Consider the following 9,876-nt stretch of genomic DNA (forward strand, 5'->3'; position numbering starts at 1 on the left):
GCAAGCAGGACCTTCTCAGTAACGGCCAAGAACTATGGAACTCCTACTGACCTTCTTCAGTGCTGCCTTTAACCAAGATTGTGTGATAGAGCAGATTTTAATTATTTGATATGCTTATCAATATGGCTGTTATCTTTGTATCTTGCCTTGCTCTTGTTTGTATATTGCTTTGTGATGCTGCTTTTAAAAGTGACCAAAACACTTCAATAATAATCTTGGGTTTTTTGTTCCAGTGTCACAATGTGCAAAATACTTCTTTTATATGCATTCCACTTTTATCCTTATATGTCTTCACTTGTGTTAGATAAAAAAACCAAAAAAATCAGATAGGATAAGCAACTATTGTGAAAAGAAGGGTAGTACAAGAAGAGCTAATGCTAAATATATAAATTAGATGCCTGAAGTAACACTACAGAGTTATTGTTTTAGCAAATAACTCATAATCACCTTATCTATTTTAAGGTTGACAACTTTTTCATCCGCCACTTTCCGAAATATAGCAACCCTAATCTATTTCCTTAATCATATAGACTATTTTCCACTCTTTGGGATAACATGTACAGGGATTCTCTTTCCTCAAATAAGAGCAAAAAGATTTGACCTAACTTAATACCCAACACAAGCAAATACCTATGCTAATCTCCAGACTCTCTCCTCAACTTCTTCTACGATGAAGACTCTTTTCAATTTGTTTCTATTTTATTTTATTTTTAGGAGATAGCCCTCAGAATATCCTAAGTAATAAAAAGTATGATTCTGTGTACATGTAACATGCACCTGAAATTGGAAGGTAGTCTCACTTAATCAATAGTCTTCAACCTAGTACTCTATATGTAAAACCTAGTGTTTTAATATCTCTCACACGTCTGTCTAAAACTCACAGCTGCAAACAGCAAGAAGCTGGCACCTAAAAGAAAGGCCTGAAAATGTAGAGATTTAGATTCACTTAAATTTGGATGGAAGCCCAACAGTACCTTTAAATTACACCAAGATTACAATCTTATGTACACTTTCTCCTACTGGACACAGTGGTACTTCTGAATAAACATGCTTAGGATCAACCTCCATTAGTTACAACAATCTTGTATTTTAAAAAACTTACTGGGCAAAATCCAGCTAAAGTTAAGCTATTTCAGACCATAGCATTTAAACATATTCTTAATGTTATTACTGAAACATAGTAAATACAGTATGTTTTAACTTTGGTTAGATCTGTAATCTACAAGGGACATTAGTGTAGCAACATATAAAAGCCAAGAACCTCAAACTACACAGCAGGGTGCAAGTTGGACTACTTTAAGACTGAGCAATACCACTTCTAATTTTATAGGAAGGCAGGGTAGAACAGTGGATAGATCAGTTTTTGACTGAGTTTATTTTTATTTTGACTGGATTTATTTTGACTGGATTGGCAGTTGGAGGATGGATGGCAGCCAACAGATTGAGGTTGAATCCTGACAAGACAGAAGTACTGTTCTTGGGGGACAGGAGGCGGGCAGGTGTGGAGGACTCCCTGGTCCTGAATGGGGTAACTGTGCCCCTAAAGGAGCAGGTGCGCAGCCTGGGAGTCATTTTGGACTCACAGCTGTCCATGGAGGCGCAGGTTAATTCTGTGTCCAAGGCAGCTGTCTACCAGCTCCATCTGGTACGCAGGCTGAGACCCTACCTGTCCGCGGACTGTCTCGCCAGAGTGGTGCATGCTCTAGTTATCTCCCGCTTGGATTACAGCAATGCGCTCTACGTGGGGCTACCTTTGAAGGTGGCCCGGAAAATACAACTAATCCAGAATGCAGCAGCTAGACTGGTGACTGGGAGCGGCCGCCGAGACCACATAACACCAGTCTTGAAATACCTACATTGGCTCCCAGTACATTTCTGAGCACAATTCAAAGTGTTGGTGCTGACCTTTAAAGCCCTAAACGGCCTCGGTCCAGTATACCTGAAGGAGTGTCTCCACCCCCATCGTTCTGCCCGGACACTGAGGTCCAGTGCCGAGGGCCTTCTGGCAGTTCCCTCGCTACGAGAAGCCAAGTTACAGGGAACCAGGCAGAGGGCCTTCTCAGTAGTGGCACCCGCCCTGAGGAACACCCTCCCACCAGATGTCAAAGAGGAAACCAACTACCAGACTTTTAGGAGACATCTGAAAGCAGCCCTGTTTAGGGAAGCTTTTAATGTTTAATAGATTATTGTATTTTGACTTTCTGTTGGAGGCTGCCCAGAGTGGCTGGGGAAACCCAGCCATATTTATTTATTAACAGAACTTGTATTCTACCCATCAGTAAAATTTAACAGAGCAACTTACAAAAACTTCAAAAAAAAATCATCCTAAAGATAAAAATGTCAACAAGGAAAAAAACCAGCTGAAAGATTTAAAATCCTCAGGAAAGAAAAAGATGAAACAACCCAAGACAGCCTATTGGAAAGATACCATGATGGTATTAAAAGCTGCTAAGAGATGCAGATGAGTAAAAGAGCTGCATTCATCCTGTCTCTTCCCCAGCACAGGTAATGTATCAGGATGGCCAAAGCACTTTCAAAGTCAAAATTGGGTCTAAAACTCAACTAGAATGGATCAAAAGAGTTAGTCTCTTCCAAGTGACAATGGAATTGCACAAGCTCCCTGGCTCTTAAACAGTTTCCTCGGAAAAGCAATATTAGCAAGCTGGTAGTTTTTGCAACCAGCGTTCGAAACTCCCATTGTTCTAGGCACATTTTGCAACAGGGAATTTCATTAGTGAGAGCAGTTTCTGAGCTCTGAGCGCAGTACTGCGCCTAAGATTTCAGATTAAAACTGCAAAGCGGAATGAAAGAGGAGGACCTTTTTTCTGCCACCCGACTTCTAGCTACTCTCTGAAGGCTGGAGAAGTGACTCTCTTAAGAATATTAGGAGGGTGGGCAGGAGAAGGACTAGACCTTGTGAAAAATGAACATGGTATTTTAGCTGCAGTTCATTCATTTTCAGCTTTCTATTCTTGTTATTAAAAAACGTGCCTAAATATTCCGTTGTTGCGCCCATAACCTAGGTTTAAGGTGCCATTTAGCTCCTAGCTTTCATATCTCAGTTTCTAACACTGATTACAACCTTCCAGGTCCAGGAATATTTTTTTTCTGCCTCACAACTGCCTCCTTAAGGGCAACTTGGTCTCATAAGGAGCATTTTCCAGCTCCTGGATCCAGACAGTCATTTCATCACTGAGCCAAGAGAAGCTAAAGGTCAAGCATGCAGGTGGCAGGCTGTACGTTTCTAATAATATTGTACATTATCATGCCTCAACAACTAAAATTCATCCAACAAGGACAAGACTTAGCTCTGGACACCCCTGCAGACCTGGGGGAGTTTGACTATTGCAATTTGCCACACAGGGGTGATATATCCAATAACACTGTAGGGGATGAAAAGCTTAAGTCTCACCTGTGGTCCTGATTTGAATGGGAGGTGGGGTGGGCACACTTGGTTTTTATTTTATCTTTAAAACCAATAGTCCAAACGCAAGTGTCAAAAAATGCATGTCATGAAGCAAAGGTTTTGACCATCTTGATGTCTTACAAAGTTGTGGCATTTCCAAAATTGCCTGTCTTATGCGCAACTGCAAGAACATTTAGTAAGGCAACCCCAAAACTCTTTCCCTGGACTAATAATGAGATCATGAGGTACATGGATGTAACAAGCTGTATTGGTTGGGGAATCATGTGCATAATGTGCAGACTATCCAATCTGATGGACTTTGTTGGATTTAAGCCCCTTTCTGGTCCCTCCAAAAACTGGTAGAGAGGACCATTAATTACATCATAGGGTACACGTGAATGTGGAACTCTGCAGCAACAAGGATCTGAATAACTCTGCATACAGTAAAATAGTAATCTCCCAGTGCCACCCTCTGACATGTACTTGGGAAATAACAGAACAACTGCAATGGATTGACTCCAGCTCCGAGCACCTGAGGCTAAATCAGAAGGGTATGACTGCTTTATCAGAAAGTTCTTAAGAGTAAACAGGAACACACTCTTAACTTTTCCTCAAAGCAAAAGAGTTTACAAGAACAGTAAAGTGGGTCTTATTCCCAAAACCTAGTTAGAAACTAGGTGGAAGCAGATACAGAAAATTCTTGTCACCAAAAAGTGTATGAATCAGCAGTACCACCAACTGCTCTTCCACTTTGGTTAAAACAGTGAAATTTGCAACCTTCATATAAAATCAGAAGGATATAGCTGTAATTTTTTTTAATTAAAAAAATCAGTAATCTACAAGAGCTTCTTGCAATGTAGATGGAAATGTTGCCTAGCTAAGTGAATTGTCATGTTTACTCTTACAAGTATTACAGAATTTTACTACTCTATACTTTTAACACTGTTAATTTTAATCCGATTTTAGGCAGATTCTGCCATTTTATTTTCTTTAAGACTTATGTTTTAATTGGAAAGCCACCTTGGGAATCTTTTGTGAGATTGAAAGACAAGATAAAAATACCCTATGTAAGATGAGGAAATTAACTTTTGGAAGCAGGCCACTGTTTCTTCACAGCAAGCTATTGCCAGCCATGATGGATATGGGTCAAGCAAGAAAAATCTAGCATAGTCTCCTCTCCCACAGCAAGACAGTACACTGCCCCTCTTACTCATGGTGGGAAACAACAATAGACAATTTGTAAACATCCTGCAATATTTGCCACAAATACAAAATACTGCCCAGGGAGCCAGGGGGAGCAATTTAGATTATTTTTCTAAAAACACATACACTGCAATCCCCGCTCCTTGTTGGATTATGATGTCTTTTGATTTTGCCACTATGTGGGCACCAATAGTACTTGGAAGTCAGTAAGTGAGTAATTTCTGCTGAGCTGCCTCACCAGTAATCTGTACAAGCCCTTACTTGCAAGCAAAATTGGTTTAGGATTTAAGACATTGAGCAACAATGACCAGATCAACCAACATATTTGTTTTACAAACATTGATTAAAAAGTAGCATAAGACTAGCATTTTTATGTCAAAAATGTTACAGGATTTGGGTTACAGGAATCAGTTGAATCCTTGTTTTATTTTTTATTTTTTTAAATAAAGAAAATATTTGGGCTATGTGCTTAGTCAATCAATTAAATCAAAAACATTTTGATCCACTGCAAAGACACACCAGATTAATGAGGCAGATTTTAAATATAATTTTTAACACAAGCTATTAGTGACAAATCAAATAACAAGAAACACTTTAAAAGAATTATTCTCTGTGTGAGGAAGCAACAGCTTATTCTGTGTGCTTCAAATTATGGTTTTTCTTCCTTTACAACTACCGGTACTTTCTCATATACAAATTTATATCAGTCTGCTATGACTTTATCAATCAAGTGATAGCCCTAGAAAATAATTTTTTAAAAAAATCTGAGGAAAGGTTACAGAGTTGCCTTCCTATTTTAGCTATTCTTTCCTAAAAACTATTGATCTTTTACATAACACGTTTTGAAAGGAATGATGGCACAACATGCACATTCTTTGGAGTGACTTACCAGAAAAACGCCAGTAACCCTTTTAGTGAATTCCAAGTACACGTTTGCCCTAACAATTGTACTATAAATATTACTGCTGTTGAAAAAGAACTATATTGTATTTCAGAAGTTCAGGTTACCATTCATCAGATAAATGCATAACAGCAGCAGTCCGTAACATGTCATTACTTTAACAAGTAATGCCAGTTTTTACAACAGAAAATAAATGTTTTAATCTGTCATGAGATGCATCTCTCTCTCTCTCTCTCTCTCTCTCTCACACACACTCTTCCATGCTATATACTGCAAACATTTAAACTAAACGTCAAGTTATATTTTATTTGAAGGAGCTTAGAGCTAAATATAACTGGGATAAAAACATATTTAGCCTGTGAAGTTTAACCTTTTGCATGTGGTCAAAAGAAAGAAATAAACAAAACAACATACGATCTGAAAATCAACAGGGGACAGTGACACTGTAGGAAAGTATTTTATTGCCGTTATTAATACCACACACAATCAAGTAGCCTCAAGGTTGTGTCATGGTGCAATAAACATAAAGGGGGGGGGGGGAGAGGGAGAAACACTGCCTAAATCCCTTTTCTATTAAATTACTCCACATCTAGAGAAAGCCTTTTAAGTGGCTGGTAAGAGAAACACATAGGGATGCACAAGGGTCAGAGAGGTTAAAGTCTTTCCAAGACTACAAGATAATGAAGGAGAAACATGAGTATGAAAGTATCTGGGCTGTCTACAAACTTACATAAAAATGCACAGAACTGGGGCTTCAAGTCCTCTCCCTTTCTACCTTATCCCCCACTCAACTCAAGGAAGAATAAACAAAACCTTAGAAACTGGGATTCAAATGGCAAGGAAAGGCACTGATGATGTCTTCTACAGCAGCCTTTAATTTCATATAAGCGAAGATGAATTGAACATTTCTGCTGGGTTCGTGAAAAGCAGCAGCAAGCATTACCTCACTTCATCTTCATTAGAAGCCAATCAGGGTGAAATGATCAAAACATTGGGGAGGGGAGAGTAGGAGAACAGGGGAATATGGTTTATAACCAACTAGGCCAAGGTTTGTAATGTATGGGGGTGGGGGGGGGGGGGGAGAAAGAGACTGAAGCAGCTGCTCTGGACTGATACAGACACAGACACACAGAATAGATACATACAAGTCACTTATTTTTCTATTTCCCCAGAAGGGGTGGGGAGCCACATGTCATAGACATAATTATGCAGTAGTGGAAATGGCAAGAGGTTGAAATGGACACTTTTAAAATGTGACATCCTCTCCTTCTCCGGCACTTTCTTGGAAAGGCAGAAACAAGAGAAAACCAGGGTGGTGTAAGGCAGGATGAAATGAAATGTAGCAAAATGAAATAGGGGGAACACAAACAGTGGATAGAAAAGAGAGGATGAGGCAGGCCTGGGATACATATTGGAGACATTCCAGAAAAAGGAGTGGGTGGGAGGGAGGAGATATTTCTTTGCTACAAAGAAGATGCTGCTAATCATACAAAAGCCTACAGACTTGTTCTCCCTACATGTTTTGAGTGAGGGACAGGAAAGGGGTAAGTTGCTTGACCACCTCCTCTTTTGGAGAACTTAAGACAGTAATAATGAAGAAGAGCAATTGGTGCTTTACTTCTCAATAAAGCATTTCTCTCGCTAACTGGAAGGGAAAAGATAATTTACTTTGTGCATATGGAATAGGTGCAATTAGGACAAAGAAGGTAAATGCTAATGGGACAGCGACACCAGCAATAGCAGAGCAACCTGGGAGAAATAGGATTCAAAAATAGGTCTGGTGGTTCTATTTATTTTAACAATGAAAATAGAAGGCTAAGCAACAAAAATAGGGAGAATGATGGGAACAATGCAAAAATCTCAAGGGGATGGCCTTTTGTTTTAAAGAAGAGAAATATCTGGCTGAGTCAGTAGTATGTGCAGTGAAGAAGTTACTGGGGTATTACTGGTGGTGATGAAAAGCAGCACACCAAGAGCACAGAAGACAGAGAAAGGACAGTAATGACTGAGTTATGATAGGACACTTGATGGCTGTGGTATATTATATGGAGGATTTTCTCAGGAAGTGGGAACAAACACTGGGTTCTCATGATGAATTTCCAATACAGAACCACTTGGGTGTAAGAATCTACACACGTGGCTATTAGCCATAACAAATATGCAATTTTTCCTTCATTAGCATGACATGAGAGTTCCATGTGATAAAACAGTCTATCCATCACCTTAGATGACACGCACACGTGTGTGTACACACACACACACACACACACACAGAGTGTCATATAATTTCCTATAAGTGATAATCATATAGAAAGTTTGTCACATCTGAGGCAGTCCTTGCTATACTTATCCTAACAAGAGCTTTGGCTCAGAGTGATGGAATTATTGTAGAGAATATTTGCTATATTGGGAAGAGATGTGTGTGTAGCTAAATTTGGGAGTGGTACCATTTCTTTTATAAAGTGGATCTTTCAGAGAACAAAACTTTAGTTGATGAGGTCAGGTTAGCGATGAGCTCAATAAAGCATCCAAACAGCATTTCTGACGGCCTATATTTTGAGAAACTATGAGCAGCTAGGAGGACAAAGGACTTATTGAGAGGATTAAGAACTTTTGGAAGGACACTGTGCAGTGGGTTTGCCTACTGCAGAGTGTCAGGGCCATTGACTAAAAGGCTGTGGAAAGGGTCATATATTAGTGGACATGCCCTGTTTTAGAACTAGACACGACACAGCTTTGATAAAAGCAGAATATGGAAACTATTGCTTGGGTGGGTCAGGGATGCTGTAGCAAAAACTAGTTTAGAGGGGGTGTCTGCCACAGGAAGCTGGAACAGGCAACAGCAGTATTTTTGTTGTGGTGAGGTGGGAGGTCCTAAAACAGGAGATGTGCTGCATGAGAAAACGAAAGAGTGTCTGCCATATAAGTGTATCTCCGAGGAACAGAAGCCATTTGGTCCAGGTGCCTCAACATACGGCACTGAAGCACACAAAGCCACTAACGTAGGTCAGAATCAACACCTCACCGAGCACAGAGGGATCGGTGGTTCAAGACCCACCTTTTCCCCTTCCCAACTAAGAAAGGTGGCAAGAGAGTATTAACAGGATGGTCATGAGGTTTTTTTTAAGGAGAGGCCAGATGGTCATCTGTCACGGTTGCTTTAGAAGATTCCTGCATTGCAGGGGGTTGGACTAGAAGACCCTTGGGGTCCCTTCCAACTCTCCAATTCTACTGAAGGCGGGTGGGTGGGTGGGGGGGGAGGCAGCTGGTGGTTGAAGGGATGGCAGCCTGGCAACCAAAGGAATGGATGGTGAATAATTAAGCACAAGGAGCAGAGGGGGTGGGGTGGTGAAGAGTAGAAATATTTGCCCTAGAACTGGGCAAAAAAAAAGGAATGAAGGAGGTGAGGTGGGGAGGACTCCTTAGTGCAAGTACTCATTTTGCCAGCATCCAAACATGGGCTAAACAGAAAGGATGGGGGGGGGGTGTTAACTGGAACCTGGGGAGCATCCTGGATGGAACCACCCCCACCCAATGAAACCGGTGGGGGGGTGGCTGGTTTAAGGAGGGTGTCCTGCCTTCTGGGCAATAAAGCATCATGGTGGGCAACGCGCGGGGGTGGGGGGGGGAGGCGAAAGCAGGGCTTCGTAGTGAAGGGGGGCGGCAGCTGTGTTTGAGGAGGGGGGGACACTTTGAGGAGTGGGGAAGGGGGGCTGGGGAGCGTGTGGAGGAAGAGAAGCGCTTTTACCTGTGGGAGGAAGGGCAGGCGCGGGTCTCTCGCTCTCCAGCTTCGGCGTGTCAAATCCTCGTCGCGAGGAGGGGGCGCCCAGCAGGGTTGGGCTGGGCTGGGGGGGGGGGGTCGGGAGGTGAAGGGGGTGGGGGAGTTCCTCTTCAGCGCCGGTCAGCGAGACATGCGCGCCCGACACCCTTCTTCTTCCTCCTCCTCCTCCTTCCACCCTCCCTCGGCGGTGACTTCTCCAGCTGCTGCTGCTGCTGCTGCTGCTGCTGCTTCCTCCACCGCCGCCGCCGCCGCCTGAAGAAAAGTAAACCCGCCGCCGCGCGCCCCCGCGCGCTCCCGACTGGGCCAATTAAGCCCGGAGTTCGAAGCGAGGAGGGGGAAGAACAGGAGGAGGAGGAGGAGGAGGCGCGCTTTGGGCTGCTGGCTTCGCAGAATGACGGAGCGAGGCGAAGTCGCTGAGGAGCCGGGAGCGAGTGAAGGCTTCGGAGAGGTGGGGGCGGGAGGGGAATGAGAGAGAGAGAGAGAACGCGCCTGCGCACGCGGCCTCAGGGCGGGGGCAGGGGAAGCACGAGTTTTAAAGGGAAAGGGAGGCTGAGGGGAGGAGGAGGCTGGGTAGCGCAGGAGAAA

General features: G+C 42.6%; 1 protein-coding gene across 2 annotated transcripts in view; it reads right to left on the reverse strand.

Annotated features, from left to right (window-relative positions):
- Positions 1–9,466, reverse strand: part of LOC117056079 (ubiquitin-conjugating enzyme E2 E2) — a 115,870-nt gene extending 106,404 nt beyond the window's left edge. The window contains exon 1 of one of the 2 annotated variants that reach the window (XM_033166144.1): positions 9,259–9,466. The gene's annotated coding sequence lies outside the window, so the exon portion shown is untranslated. The remainder of the gene's footprint in view (positions 1–9,258) is intronic. The other variant, XM_033166143.1, reaches the window with a different exon arrangement.
- Between the last annotated feature and the right edge of the window lie 410 nt (positions 9,467–9,876).

Source organism: Lacerta agilis, chromosome 12 (genome assembly GCF_009819535.1).
Source record: "Lacerta agilis isolate rLacAgi1 chromosome 12, rLacAgi1.pri, whole genome shotgun sequence".
Taxonomy (NCBI): domain Eukaryota; kingdom Metazoa; phylum Chordata; class Lepidosauria; order Squamata; family Lacertidae; genus Lacerta; species Lacerta agilis.